Genomic DNA, 14847 nt, shown 5'->3' with positions numbered 1-14847 from the left:
ATGTAGGTGTGTATATTAGTATATTTATTTACCACTGACCTTCAGTCGCAGCCGAAAGCATGGGTCCCCTGATATGCGGCGAAAATAATTCGTAGAGGAAAAATGACAATAAACGTGTCGTGATTAGCACTGAATGGGTTAAACAAACAACTGTATGTTTTCTTTTCACAAGTAATTGAGTGAGTAACACTAAAACAATAAAGACACGATTGACAGCTACATGAACATGAGAGATACATCAACAGTCTCATTAAGAAGGGTATGGTAATTGCGTACATACTCTCAATGACCGGTTTTTATTTATACTTATGGTAGTTTACAAGTACTATGGTATTTATGTTGGCGTAGCGAATATGCTTGTACAACGAGGTCAATTCTAATTTAAATGGTGAAATAAATATGATGACCATGCGTATTTTTACGGTTCTCTCCCGTATATTTTTCGCAGCAATTACATGTACCTATCGCAGCTAACGAAAGACAGGGTCAATTGATATCAGTACGATATTAATACAAAAATAGTTATATCAATTTGACATCGCAATGCTACTATCTGAATAAGCTTCCAGCTGGGAATGAAAAATGATGACATTATTAACAACACCTTAATGAACATCGGCATTCGAACTAATCATAAGATTATCACCTGCAAGTAAATACTTCACGTTGCAAAAACATCAAAATATAAGTGCATCATAGTTTTTAACAAACAGAGTACCTAAATAATAATGAAGATATACTTTTAGTTAATATAGCACCTATATCGATACCATTTAGTGCTATAATTCATTCATAATATACAGCATGTCAAGCGAATTGGGGTGAAGCTTTTAATTTTTAGCATAGGACTTTTGTTCAAAATATTAAATACTAGCTTTTAGAAAGAGACAAAAAAAGACTTAAAAAATTACGTCAATTCGTCGCTCCGTTTTTCCGTGAAGGATGGACAAACAAACAGACACACACACTTTCCCATTTATAATATTAGTATGGATGTATACAAAACAAATTCTGTGTGCGTAGCCGAATGCACAAACACTCACGATAATATCTCTTTCGTAGGTTTATTTATTTTAGTTCAATTTAATGTATAAGGTTTGTACATAACTTTTCCTACTTATATTATTTTTCGTAATATATTCTGTATATTAGTATTCTACAAACTTAAAATAAAAATAATTTTTAAGAAAAAAAAAACCGTCGCCTTTCGGGTTCTGGTGAAAGCTACTTACGAATGTTGGATTATGTAGAAATGTGTAAGTATTTTTTAAAACTGCTTTTAATGCTTTAATTATTTGGCCCCACAAATGAATATACGTATAACGTTAAGGATTGAGGAGTTTCCTCAATTCCTCATGAATCCGATTATATTATAAGAAATCGAAGCTTGACAAACTTTGACTTGAAAACTCAATATTATGTTAACAAACATAACTAAATAAATGTCACTGTTCTGAACTTAAATGCATGCTTTTCTTACAAAAATACCAAAGTCACTATGAGTGTTTTCAGATTTGAGGATTGTTTCTGGCCATCATCAAAGTTCCACTGCACCAAATGTCACCGTTCTGGACGAAAGTCATGATGTTCTTATAAAAATATCAAAGTCACTATAAGCGTGCCGTTCAGATTTGAGGAGTTCGGTTCTGACCATCATCAGCAATTCGACTGCACCAAATGTCACTGTTCTGGACGAAAGTGCATGCTGTTCTTATAAAAATACCAAAGTCACTATAAGCGTGCCGTTCAGATTTGAAGAGTTCCGTTCTGGCCATCATCAGCAGTTCCACTGCACCAAATGTCACTGTTCCGTACCTAAATGCATGCTGTTCCTTTAAAAACATAAAAATCACCATATGTATGCCTTTCAGATTTGAGGAGTTCCCTCAATTTCTCCAGGATCCCATCATCAGAACTGGGTTCTGAGAAAAATGGGACCAATGTATTCATATACATTCAATCAAAAAAAATAATTTCAAAATCGGTCTAGTAACGACGGAGATATCGAGGAACAAACATAAAAAATAAAAATAAAAAAAATAAAAAAAAACATACAGGCGACTTGATAACCGTCCTTCTTGAGAGATGAGGCGACGGTTAATAACTATGATGCCACAATTAAGTTCAAATTATAATACTTCTTAATTCATGAAAACACGGATTAATTATATGTAATTATGTCGAGCTAAATTTATCCGTAAGTATTGAATTTACACACTGTACCTATACTTATATAGAAAATTGTTTATGTAGTGAATAACATTAAATATTACGTAGAAATTCACAAGCAATAATTTATAACACTGATAGTAGTTAAAGCAGAGAATTCTAATGACGTCGATCGCAATAACAAGGCGCGCGCGCTTTCCGCAGATCCCATGCAAATGGAGTAGGTAGCGATTTGCCCGCGCATAAATCAACGCAAGCACTACCACTCTGCATTTCGTCAATTAACGTCAACCATATTGTGCGCGATAAAGCCTTGCTTCGCCTGATTTATATTCGCAGCCGCGATAGCCACCACAGATACCAATGCTTTTCGCCGCTTCTATTCAAACTTACTGAACTCGATATTCGGATGAGCAAATGTGAAAAAAGTTTCAAAATGGTTATGCCACTAGAACAAACAATGGATACAGTTAGTGTTATTAGACAAGAATACTTACACGATATAATCGTTTGTTTCAACCAAGGGCGGAACCGACGCCCTAAATCACAGCTTAACGGTCTCTGCGATTATCTATGTTTATCCTGGCGGCATAAACGCACGCCTATCATCGATGCTTCTGATTAATTTTGTAGTAAAGAGATATTAGCTATGGTCGCGGGGTGAGCGCGTTGGAAGCGGGCAGGTTGTGGGACCGCGGGATATATCTCGGAGATGTGATCGCCGGTTAAGGGATCTTCGACAATACGCAATTAATGAATCGTCCGCAGGCCGTCTCGTCTTGCGTAACGAGCTTCTGGAGGCACTTGTTATCGCTAATGAGCGAGTTGGCCGTATTGTCGCGAGCTGCGCAGGGCGAGCGTGCTCGACCGTCACCAGTTTCACTCCGCGCTAACTGCATCTTCAAACGAAGGCACCTCCATCTAGTTTGCATAGACATTTTCAATTTACTACTACAACGCCTTCACGTTTAATGCGAGCATCTATACAACTGGTAAAATAATTAAACTAGCCAAAGCCTCACTAATTTAAACGTTTGTGTTTCTTATTTAAGAGGATACGGTAGCGAAAATGGTAAAATGGAAAGGAGCCCCCCTTTCAACTTGGGAATTTTAGTTAAATATACGAGTGTTATTAACTAGATTTATCGAAAAAAAATTGTCCATTAAGAACAACTCAGTCAAAAAATATTTCAAAAAAAAATTTAAATCGAGGTTCCGCTCTCGACTCTTTCCTCCTTCAAAACTTAATCAATCGGAACTAATTTGAGAATCTGAATAACAAGGAAATAATCTATGTCGGACCGTTTAGCTTTTTTGGTTAATTGTTACCATTCTTGAGTATCACACCTTTTTTGCGTCACAATGAAAAAGGCCGTTTTTGGAAATTTTTGATTGGCTCTAGAGTCTTTAAAAAGCAGAATATCAAAAAAAATCAAAACGGTCCGACACAGATAAAAATAATAACAATCTGTGTTGAAAAAAACATTGCTCTATCTTCAAAAACCAGGGAGGAAATAGTCGAGAGCGTTTGTATGGAGAATTGACCCCTACCGTATCGTCTTAATATGTGATCAAAACGCAAAATGTCACACCTATTAGGTTTCGTTGAGTTTTATTCTCAATACAACAATGATATTCGCAGATCGAGTCAAGGAACTCGAAATGGTGTGACGTAATTAATGGATGTCATTTTATATGAGTTATTATGTATATTTAGTTAAATGTGTGTACAAAATGCTATAATTTAATGTGTTATACTATGTTATAATTATGAGGAGTAGGTACCTATTAGAAAACACAAATACATTACGACAATTATTTTAATTAACAGTTCCAGGTTATTGGTAATTTCTTCATTAGAAGACACATAGATTACTATGAGTGTTTAAAAAGTTTATAGACTTTGCAATCAATCGTATGCGATTTTCAATAGAGACTAGGCTAGATGGAACATAATCGATAATCGAGTGAAGGAAACGTAAGGTTGAATTGACTTCTGTAATTTAGATGAATTGTTTCTAGTCAATTTGAAGTTGCTCCCTTCATAGGGGTAAATAGAACTTAGTTACATGAAAGCGGAATTTGTACGTGTATGGTTCTAGTACTACCCGAGGACTGCCGAACGACTTCTACGGGCAGTCGTGGGCAATATGGCTACCTGGGCAATAAACTTCACATCTTCTAGCCTGAGCGGTGTATGATGTGAGATAGGCGACCGAGTGCGAACACGCAACAACGGTTTCGCGCCCTCTGCTATCTGGCAAGGGTAAGGAGATAATAATTTTGTGCATGTGCGCGGAAGACGTCCCCAGTTAGTTAGTGGTGCGGGAGGTGTTCCCGGGTCGGGTTGGGGGCCGTGCTATCTAATCGGGCGTCGCCTCGTCGCCGGTGGGCGGCGATCGGGATAAAGCGCCACTGCCGCGCCCACACGCCAATTATGTGGGAAGAAGTTACGATTGCTCGCGCGATACCGCGACTAAGGCAAACGGACCCACCTAGAACCGATCGCGCGCATTAATCGAGGAACTATTGACAATGTACTCCAATCAATGCTATTGGATAAATATTAAATGCAGACACGGAATCGTCTACCTGCGCACGGAGGTGGCGGAATATTCTCAGCTACCTGACTATTATTATCACAGCGTTGAATTACGGCGTGGTTGATGATTTCGCTTGGTGGGCGCTATGCCTCGTTGAAAAGATGACAGATGATACTTCTTCGTACATGTCTCGATGTTACATAATAATATTACAGGCTTTTGATATCAGGAGCTCGAGTAGTTTTTTTTGCCATTATAATAACTAAAAAAAAAATAACGCTATGAAGTATAAGGAGGTATAAACAACGAGAGAAAACCCCGCGTTATTGTGCATCTGCAAAGTAGGTAAACATTAAAGCGTGCGGATGTTTATGATGCGAAAAACGCAGCGTTGAATGCTTACTATTAACGAAATGTAGTATAGGAACGAATGCCATTAATATCATTACCTCATTGCTCATGACGTATAGATACGCAAATCTGACATCAAACAGTGCGGAAAACGCACATAACGACCGCCTACTTAAAATGTCATGGTCCTAAAAGCTAATATTTTAGCTTCAATTGAATTTTTTATACACCGTGTTTTTTTCGTTTTCCGTTAAGTTCGACACGCAGTTAGGTTCATTAATAGGAACCAGCCGGTATATCACTTTTTGTTAAATTCGAAACTATTTAAATCCATTTTCGGTTTCATACATAATAAATAAATTAATTAGGGTGAGAGGACCTTCATAATAACATGTGTCTGACGGCACATGTCAAAACAAATAACATTAGGAAATGGTAAAGGTTGTCACACATGAATTCAGTACCTAATTAAATTGTTTTTTTTTAAATAACTATCGAGTTATTATAGCCGTAAGAGTTCAGACGCTAGTTTCTTAGACATTAATTTTATTTAAACTAAAGAACCTTCCCTTAAAGTTGACGGAATTCAACCAAAACACCTTGTATAGGTATTTTAGGGTACCTACATTGCAAAAACAATTCGATTTGTACTTTTGAACATGAAATATTTTTCTATGAGCGTAAACCAACTACTTAAAGAGACTACTTGATATATAAAGCGAGAAATATAATTACGGCGGCGCTAAGGTCACACTTAACTGTGCTCTACGTCGGACATGAAAGATGTAATTACTATATAAATCATATTAACTATGGCTGACGCGTGACCAGGAAAAGCCTGTGCTTTATAAGTGCCATCGCACTCTCGCTACATTTGCAACCTGTTCTGATAGATGAGAGCAAATTTATAAAAATCGTTCTAGAAGACTTTGCGACAAAATATTGAATCAGAAAAAAATGCTGCTAAAATTATAACCTCTTCCCGTACTCGGTAAATAACACAAAAAATATGCACTTAACTATCCCATTGTCCCGGCAAAAGAAATTTAACATATTTTTGTTTACTTATGTAACTTGTGCCAAACTTACAAATTAGATAAAAACATAAAAATGTTAAAAAAAGAGAAACAGCCAAGCGTATCATGCCATAATTGTAGTTAAGAAGTGAAAAAAAAAAATGGTTCTTGGTTAATTAATTCACCGCATTAAAACATTAAAAGTTAACTGTCTCGACGAAATTGATTAGACGTGCTGTCTAACAACAACGTGCTAAGAATTACTGCTCGGCGTTCGATCGTCAGGAAGCTCAACATTAAATAGCCTATTATAGATAAGACGTCGTACAACAAGTAGCAGAATAAAATTCGAGCTTTCTATCAGCGGTTTACGATCACTAAATGTACCTATAGTTAGACATTCGATTTTAATGTATTCCAACTGAAAAAATGGGTTCGTTGACTCGAGAAGAATATAATGACATAATGCGGAAAGATTGGCTTGGTTTATTAGATGAATTGTTTTGCAATTTCTACTGAACGTACCGACGGCCATGTTTAGAGGTCAATTACTGTTGCGAGTGAATTGCAAAAAAGCAGGCTTTGATAATGAAAAGGTGGTGGATGTATAAGGGTGCAATCATAGAGCAATAATGTCTGGCCGCTCGATTAGTATCACGCGCAATGACTACGCAGGGCGCAGGCGCAGGCCGTGCGAGCCGCCACTGTCTAGGTGCATTGCTTGGACCTGTTTCTACACGCATCGCCGCTTCTGTCCGACTCCGACCGCTGCCCTGCCCCGCATCAATTATAATCATTACATCATTACTTCACAACCAATCGTACTTAACAACCAGTGACGTTACGTAATCAGGTGCTAACCTAATAACTAGTCACTGCGGCGTTCGAGTAAATATAATCCACGTGCCTCCAAACAATGTACAAGAGTTAGTACAAGATTCAACATTAATATTCTTGGTAAACCAACAAGAATTCCTGGGGCGGTGTGGGCATTATAAAATGCAATTGTAAAGAATATGGCATAGAAAAATCTTTAACCCAGGAAAGTGAACAGTAATGACAGAAGGGCGGTTCAGAGTTATTACAGTAATGTCAGGTTGTTGGCTAGCGTTACATAGCATTTCTCTTCAGCGTCAGCGAAACACTAAAAAATAACACAAATAACCGGCTCGCCGCAAACTCTATTAGATTTTCAACTTACTTTTTGTAGAGGTTGTTGTCGCCTAACTCGATCTGGATGTGAACGTGAGAGGATAGTAAATCTTATTTTGCAATATCTGTTGACATGGGCAGACTCGTAGACGCTTCCAATCTAAACTTAATAGAATAATGTTAGATATACTGCCTGATAACTTACAAACACATAAAGGGCAGGCGACTACCTGTCTTCCCGGTAAGTGTTTATAATGATGCTGATATGAGACGAACGTGAAAGATTTTTATCCTTTGCGTCAGATGCTCATTAACAATTAGCTGTGGTGTGATTCCGTAAACGACAGCTACTTAGAAAGGAAGAGCGATGTCAAAGCGTAGAGTCGCGACAGGGAAAGCGCTTTGCTATATCGCGAAAGGGAACTTCAAATCCACACGAGATAAATCAACTTCACTGGAAGTTACCTCATTCGATCTCCGATGGGATAGCGACTATCAGGAACTAGTTAGAGCACTTTCTTAACGACAGCGTTCACGTTTTTTATACCGAGTAAAATGGAATGGTACAGCCTGTTTAGCAGAGTTTATGTGCAGGTTTAGTTTAAATAGTTGCAGTTTCCAATTGGAATGTCGGTGCCGGTGTTTCCTGCGCGCTTGGTGCCTTGCGGCGTGATCGGATTTCCCGTTCGCGATTATTACCTTTCTTTATTTCACGGGGCGGTTCGTTACTGTCGGTATCGGTGTGTAACGGTGCTCCGTGGGCACAGGCATTTGCATGGTGAGCCCATTATGGCGACCGGCGGGTGGAAGTTATTAAAATACGTTTAAGATCGCACCGCATTCGGTGGGGGCGATAAAGAGTAGACATTGCGGAGTCGTGAGCTAGCTTCGAGCTTTATTGCGTTGGGGATGTAATCGAGCTCTGCGGGCAAGTGCGATCCCAACGTAAACAAAGGGGGATTGAGGTGTTCCTTGAGCGGCCTCCGACGGCCGCCGCGCTAACGCGCTGCACCTGAACAACACCGCCGTTATCTCGTTAGCGCGGCGTTGTTCCGTCGCAGGCGCCGGCGTCGTACCCGTCTCAATTATAAAATTAAATGCTTGCTCAAGTTGAATTTTGCAAAACCAATTTCAGAACAACACTTATTCTATTAGTTAGTTTAGTTGTACTAACTATTATTTTAATAATTATAAACAATAATAATTAGACATTAAATACAATATCTACTCATATACCTATCAAATAAATAAAAGTGAACGTAAATAATATATAACAATGTGTATGCAAGGTCTAAGCGTATTTACTGACTGCACCTACATATACAGCAACTCTAACTTTGTTAATAAATAAATAAAAAAGGAACAACTCCACTTGAATTTGTTAAACTACAAAGGTTGAATATTATGAGGGCAAGGTCATAGAATGTAGGTAGGTCAGTCTGCTCCATAAATCGCGTGACAAGTATCGCGGTATATTATCATTCTGCGTACGATGTAAAAGCACTTATTCGGTTTGTAGTGACCGTTATACGAGGCATGCACGCCGTGCATCAATGGCGGCATTTTTCCTCAGCAAGACTTCTCGCGCTATTACCATTCAAGGTTAACCCGGTCAGTATATCGCTTTGTTTGCACAATTGCCAGTGTGTGTCCGGCATGGAGGACGTCATACTCTCTCCGTAATAGCTTCTAAGTTACGCATAATGGAAAAAAAGGTATTAATATGATTTTGATTGGAACTGGATTTTTTAGTTTGTGTTTTTGATACGATACGGCTGTATAGTTTCGGCTTTAATTGACACACTTTTCTTTGTTTAAATATCGAATTTTATTTAATTCAGTACATATTGACTTTACAACTCAAAAACTGTCCATGATATTTATACCTAAGAAATGCTTTTCCGCTCGATCATTTCTCAAAAAAGAATTGTCCTGGTAATACAGACTAAGTTAAAAATAAAATCAGAATTATATTTCGCATTATTAGGTTCTTATTTAAAAGGCATGTGAACAATCGTCCATCAAGCTCTTTCCCTTAAATTTAAACACAATAATAATATTACTATCACAATTCTCGAATAACATTTAAACTAACTATTACACAAAATTTAAAAAAGAATACAAAATTGTTTATTTCAAAAATACACAAATATACGTAATTGACATGTCTAGCGAATTCCAAACTACATTTAGAATACTAACTAAGTACGTCTCGGTCTCGGGTAATTGAATTATGGGGCCAAAAATGAGGTGACGGAAACACCTGGACTCATTTTGTGGCTGCTGACGGGAGCATGCACAGTGGGACATAATATAGAATATTAAGAAAATTACGTCTTGTTTATGTTTGCGGTAATATCAAAATATAGTTACAATGTATAATTGTTCTCTCTTTTATTACAACATCAAAGATACTTAAATATCTTTTAAAGTTCAAACCATCATAAAGATATGATAAGAGTTTGAACTTCTATTCTTTGTCGAATGATCATGTGCAATTGCGTGATATATTAACTATGGACAGAATGGGGTTAAAAAAATGGTTAATGCTAACTAGTTGTGTCAGTTTTAAATAAGCAACAGTAACTAATGTGTGTTGTTGTTCTTTTGCAGATACGGCAGACAGCAGAGACGTCAACAAGGTAATTAAAATATAACGGAGCTTTATCGGATATGGACCGTTTTATTTTAACAATGAGTAATGTTGCTCTATCCATTTGGTCAGACCAAAGCAATTTGGCAACAGTACAATGATGATTTCCTCGTAGAATGTAGTAAAAAATGTTAACAACCAATATTTTTGTGAAGTGGCTACAGTTAATTACGGCAATCAGTGTCGATAAACGGGTCGTTCAGTTATGAAACTCCTTTATGTGACCAAATCAAATACAAATAGGTAATCAAGTAGGAAGTTTAGGTTTGTTGTCTGTTTACAAATTGGATAATAAATAAATAAATAAATAATAAATATTAAGTATAGGACATTCTTACACAGATTGACTGAGTCCCACGGTAAGCTCAAGAAGGCTTGTGTTGTGGGTACTCAGACAACGATATATATAATATATAAATACTTATATACATAGAAAACATCCATGACTCAGGAACAAATATCTGTGCTCATCACACAAATAAATGCCCTTACCGGGATTTGAACCCGGGACCGCGGCGTAGCAGGCAGGGTCACTACCGACTGCGCCAGACCAGTCGTCAGTGGATGATCAAGCTCCGTAAAGATTAAACTTACAATTTGTTATAGGCAACATGAAAAAGTGGCTTTATTTGGAGCAGTGCGAACGGGACATGTTCCCATTAATATCGAAAGTATACCACATCCGCGAGTGTGGAGCACGGCATGTGTGGAACTGGTGTGTAAACCTGTATACGAGCACCAGTTTCATCGCGACTGACTGGTCGCTGCGAGCGAGCTTTTTAATAAGCCTTTCAGCTCGGATAATCACACGTCCCCCTAATAGCGTACCATTTACAGCTAAACAGCTCAATAATGTCACATAATCATACTTGGTTTACAGTTATGCTGTAACTAAATGTTTCACTGTTTAAGTATTCCGTAACTATCTTGAAAAGCGGAAGATTTTTAAGATCATTCGTGGATGTGATCCTGTTGCAGCCAATTTTCTCCAAAATGACTAAACCTGTATGTGGACCAATTGAGTTGAAAACTAGTATGTGGAGCCAAACGGACGTACAACGTTAATAAATAAGTAGATTATAAACGTGAGAGCTACCCTTGCGGGAAAAATAAAAAGATGAAGATAAAAAAAGAAAAGGTAACAATATTTTTCAGAAAAATAGACAAAAATTTAAAAAATGTTTCGTTGCGGTCAACGAGCTCATCAGGTGCAGCAGGATTGCACATAGTTTTTGACGGGAGTTTGGTGGCGATAACGCTTGCGTGTGTTTGTCGCGCGCCCAATACGAGCAGCCGTCATGCCATCCGTACATTTTAACGAGAGCGCGATCCCCCGCGCCGATAGCGACAGTCTAATGAAAACCCCTCTGAATAATGCATTAATACCAGCGTTAAATCGTGAGCACCACCAATCGACGCGGCGACGAGAAAATACGAGATGCAAATTTAAGTCAACACCGACGCCGATAAGCTTCCGGAGTTAATCCAAGAAATACTTTCTGTATACACTGGGATTTTACCTGCTAAAATGGAATTAATATGGCATTGGCTCGCAACACTGGTAAGTGTTGTCAATAGTGAAAATTTTGCACATATTTCACAGATTTATCGAGACGCGTCCGCTCGGCTCAGGCGGCGTGGTAGGAGGTAGATTTATGTTGTAAAACAGGTGCTGTGTTTTATAAATACCAAATAGATCGATGAAAAATGAGTTGAGTGTTAAGAGAGAAGTGAAGAAGAAGTGACGTTGGCAGAGCAGGCATAGTTGGTCGTTGTGCCGTAGCACGGCGTCGTGCCGCGCCGCACGCTCGACCCTCGCTCACCTTCCCTATTGAAATGTCAGTGCGCGGACCGGTGACGAGACAATCGTAAAATACAATGTTAAGGTCACATCATGACTTCAATAAACAATTCTTAACATGGGAAACGTGACGTTGTCGCCGCGTATCGGAACCCCCTGGAAGTGTGCCAAGCATGTTCAAGCCTAAGAAACGACACGATTGAGAAGGGAAGCTATATTTTCAATAACCTTCCCTGTGATGTACTCAAATGAGAATATGAACTCCTGGCCAATTCCTGAAATGTACATCATTAAAGAGTTTTTTTTTTAAATCAACGCGACAAATAAAATGAAACAATTAAACTTTCTTTTGTTAAATAATAAAAGAGAAGAAATGATAATATGTTTGATAAATTCTATAGTTCTGTATCTACAATAACATTTCTGCATTCCTGTTTATGAAACACACTCAAACAAATGGCTATCGATAATGGAATCAAAGGCATGGACGCAAAACGATGTAATGTAAAGCGAAAACATGTAGAGAGCAGGGGTCGGGGCAGCCCAGGGCAAGACTGGCCATAGTCACACTACCGTTCCCGCGTTCCACATACGGCGCGCTTGCGATTGGGGTCGCCGGTCGCCGCCTGCTCGCCTGCTCGCAATCGTCGCAAACAATTGTTGCCTCTTACAAACTAACGATAAACATGCACCTCCTTAAGTGTATGTTACTTGTTACTTTGTGCTAGCAAAACGTGATTCTCCGTCCGCGATTACATTTAACGACCAGACCAAACATAAATCCGATTAATGAAAAAAAAAACAACTAACTATATATTATCGAAATCAACAAAAAAATCATATTATAATATAGCTACTGATTCTCATACTTAGATTAAAAACATAAAGTATTGATTGTCAGATCCAAGCGAAAATCCAAAAGGAATGAGAGTAAAATTTAATAACGCCTTTGGATCAACGCCAGTAGATCTACTACCCCAGAATAATTTATCATCGCAATTTGTATGTCAACAGGACGGACGCAAACATAGCGGGGTTTTACTTTCTTGGAGTGGCCTCAAGAAACTAGTTAAGAGAAAGTAGGATTAGTGTCTTCCATGCCTTTATCGTTATATAATTCAACTGAAGTACGTTATCAGAGAACTGATCCCGATTTATAGTACATATTTAGCTACAACAACCATTATTTTCCTGATAGATCATGCGAAACCAAGCTTGAATTCAAGGACGCAGGAATGAAACTATACAAACAAATTGATATAAAATAGTTGTCTGACACACAAATGCCTGTAAAGAATTCCCGTCAGAGTGAAACAAATTCGCGCCTACAGACGTCCAATTAGGCCCGGCGGTATCGTGCGTATCCACCGTCCCACGTGTGTAGAAAATAGGCACTTACTCATAAATATTTATGGGGAGCACAAAGCCGTCTTTGTACACTTCCACATTCGCTTGGAATTATAATGGCTGTCACAGTAGGATTTCGAACAAGAGCCGAGACGGCTCGCATTAGGGAGAATAAAAGATTCTCGCAACGGTTTCACTTAGCAACCGAAGACGTAGAACTTGAATAGATATGACATAGAAAGAACTTCGCTAGCTAAATTCTTGGGGAGAAAAGCTCGTAAAAGCTCAAGACAATTCAAGATTTACTTTCATGTGTGTGAATCGACACCCATTTGTAGACGCGGTTAGTTTTTATAACTCGGTCAGTAAAGTTAGGTATAGTTTTGCGGCATCGTTCTGCCGAGTAGTTTTTCGGAGGAAATTGAATGGTAGTGAGTGAGGAGGATTAATTTGCGTGCAGTGAAGCCGGGCATTTCCCGTTGCGGTGGTAGTATCGACAAGCCGGCGGGCGGAGAGGCGGTGCGTGTCGTACGGTAGCGGTACAGTTAGCCAGCCTGGACGAAGGCGGTCACGGTGTCCGCCAGCCACGTTCTGATCTGTCAATTAGAACCCCATGACCTTGTTCACATCAACCACTACTAAGCCTAACGACAACAATTAATGTCTTTCTACAAGAATCTAGAAGCTTGTTATTCCCCGGTGGCAACACTCATCTGGCTTAGAAATACTTCCGATTCGCGATTTGAGCCCCCGTCACTTTAATATCACGGATCTATGATCGTATTTGCAGCGTATGCACAATGTGAAGTTACAAGGTCGAGAATAAGTTATAAAAGAAAGTGATGTTCGAGCAAAGCATTCCGGTCAATGGTTTGGCTACGGTGTAATTCAATAGCTGAGTATCCTGAATCAGATTTCACGGTCTGCGGTAGTGATAGCTAGCAGTACTAACTACTTTTATATTTTTTGTTTCATCATTGTATTGTTTCTAAAAATAAGGTGCACAGTTATGAGACTTATAAGTATAGCTATTAATTAATAACTTTTGCTTTGGTTTGTTATCCTCTGTAGTATTAAATCTGTTCTAAATCGAATTTACGGGTAACAACCAGGGTCATAATCATAATTAGATAAAAAAAGCATAATGGCGATAAAGAGTTAAGAATACATAAGCACTAGATGACCTGAATAAGTTTTGAGAGTATTTGGAGCAAAATTCGCAATGAAAGACTTCGTCACCAAACGAATAAATGTTTGTGGACAAGGAATACAGAGATAAATGTACTTGAAATTATCGTTAACGCTTGCCCTTATTAAGACAGGAAAAGCTTTTTAACTCCAAGCATATGAAGTTTATAATTCAATTGATATTATAATATAACATCAAGGTTGAGATTACGACTCATAAACATAACTACCATCCTCTTCAGAAGACCAGTAGACGTAAGATAACCTAATCACAAAAATTAATTTTGAAAAAAGAAACCCCGACATAGGGGGGGCAATTTCCACCAAACATGGCTACGGACACTCCCGACTAATCCAGCTTTCATTAATAACACGTGTCAAACTTAAACACGGGTTAAAAATAGCAATCTGTTGCAAGAAGAAGTGAAAAACTTGAAGATAACATGGAATTTTTAAAAATAAACTTGTGTAAGCACTTATGGCACTAAACCCATAAAGTGACATATATACAAGAAAAAATAGTAGAGCCATTTATTAAATACGTAAGGGCAAGATGTGTAAAGAGTGTAGGTACGTATTTGAATTTATATTGCATTGTTAACCGACTATTGTTGTTGATGTTACCAA

The 14847-nt window shown here is 38.3% G+C and overlaps 2 protein-coding genes across 4 annotated transcripts in view; one reads left to right on the top strand and one right to left on the bottom strand.

Moving 5' to 3' along the window:
• LOC125234258 (autophagy-related protein 16) overlaps nt 1-14847 on the bottom strand; it is a 246859-nt gene that overhangs the window by 149558 nt on the left and 82454 nt on the right. The gene's annotated exons all lie outside the window — the stretch shown is intronic.
• LOC125234251 overlaps nt 1-14847 on the top strand; it is a 74473-nt gene that overhangs the window by 8295 nt on the left and 51331 nt on the right. The window contains exon 2 of the mRNA XM_048140463.1: nt 9845-9873. The gene's annotated coding sequence lies outside the window, so the exon portion shown is untranslated. The remainder of the gene's footprint in view (nt 1-9844; nt 9874-14847) is intronic.

Source organism: Leguminivora glycinivorella, chromosome 2, assembly GCF_023078275.1.
Source record: "Leguminivora glycinivorella isolate SPB_JAAS2020 chromosome 2, LegGlyc_1.1, whole genome shotgun sequence".
Taxonomy (NCBI): domain Eukaryota; kingdom Metazoa; phylum Arthropoda; class Insecta; order Lepidoptera; family Tortricidae; genus Leguminivora; species Leguminivora glycinivorella.
Note: the sequence above shows the minus strand (reverse complement) of the source record. Positions and strands in the feature narration are given on the sequence as shown.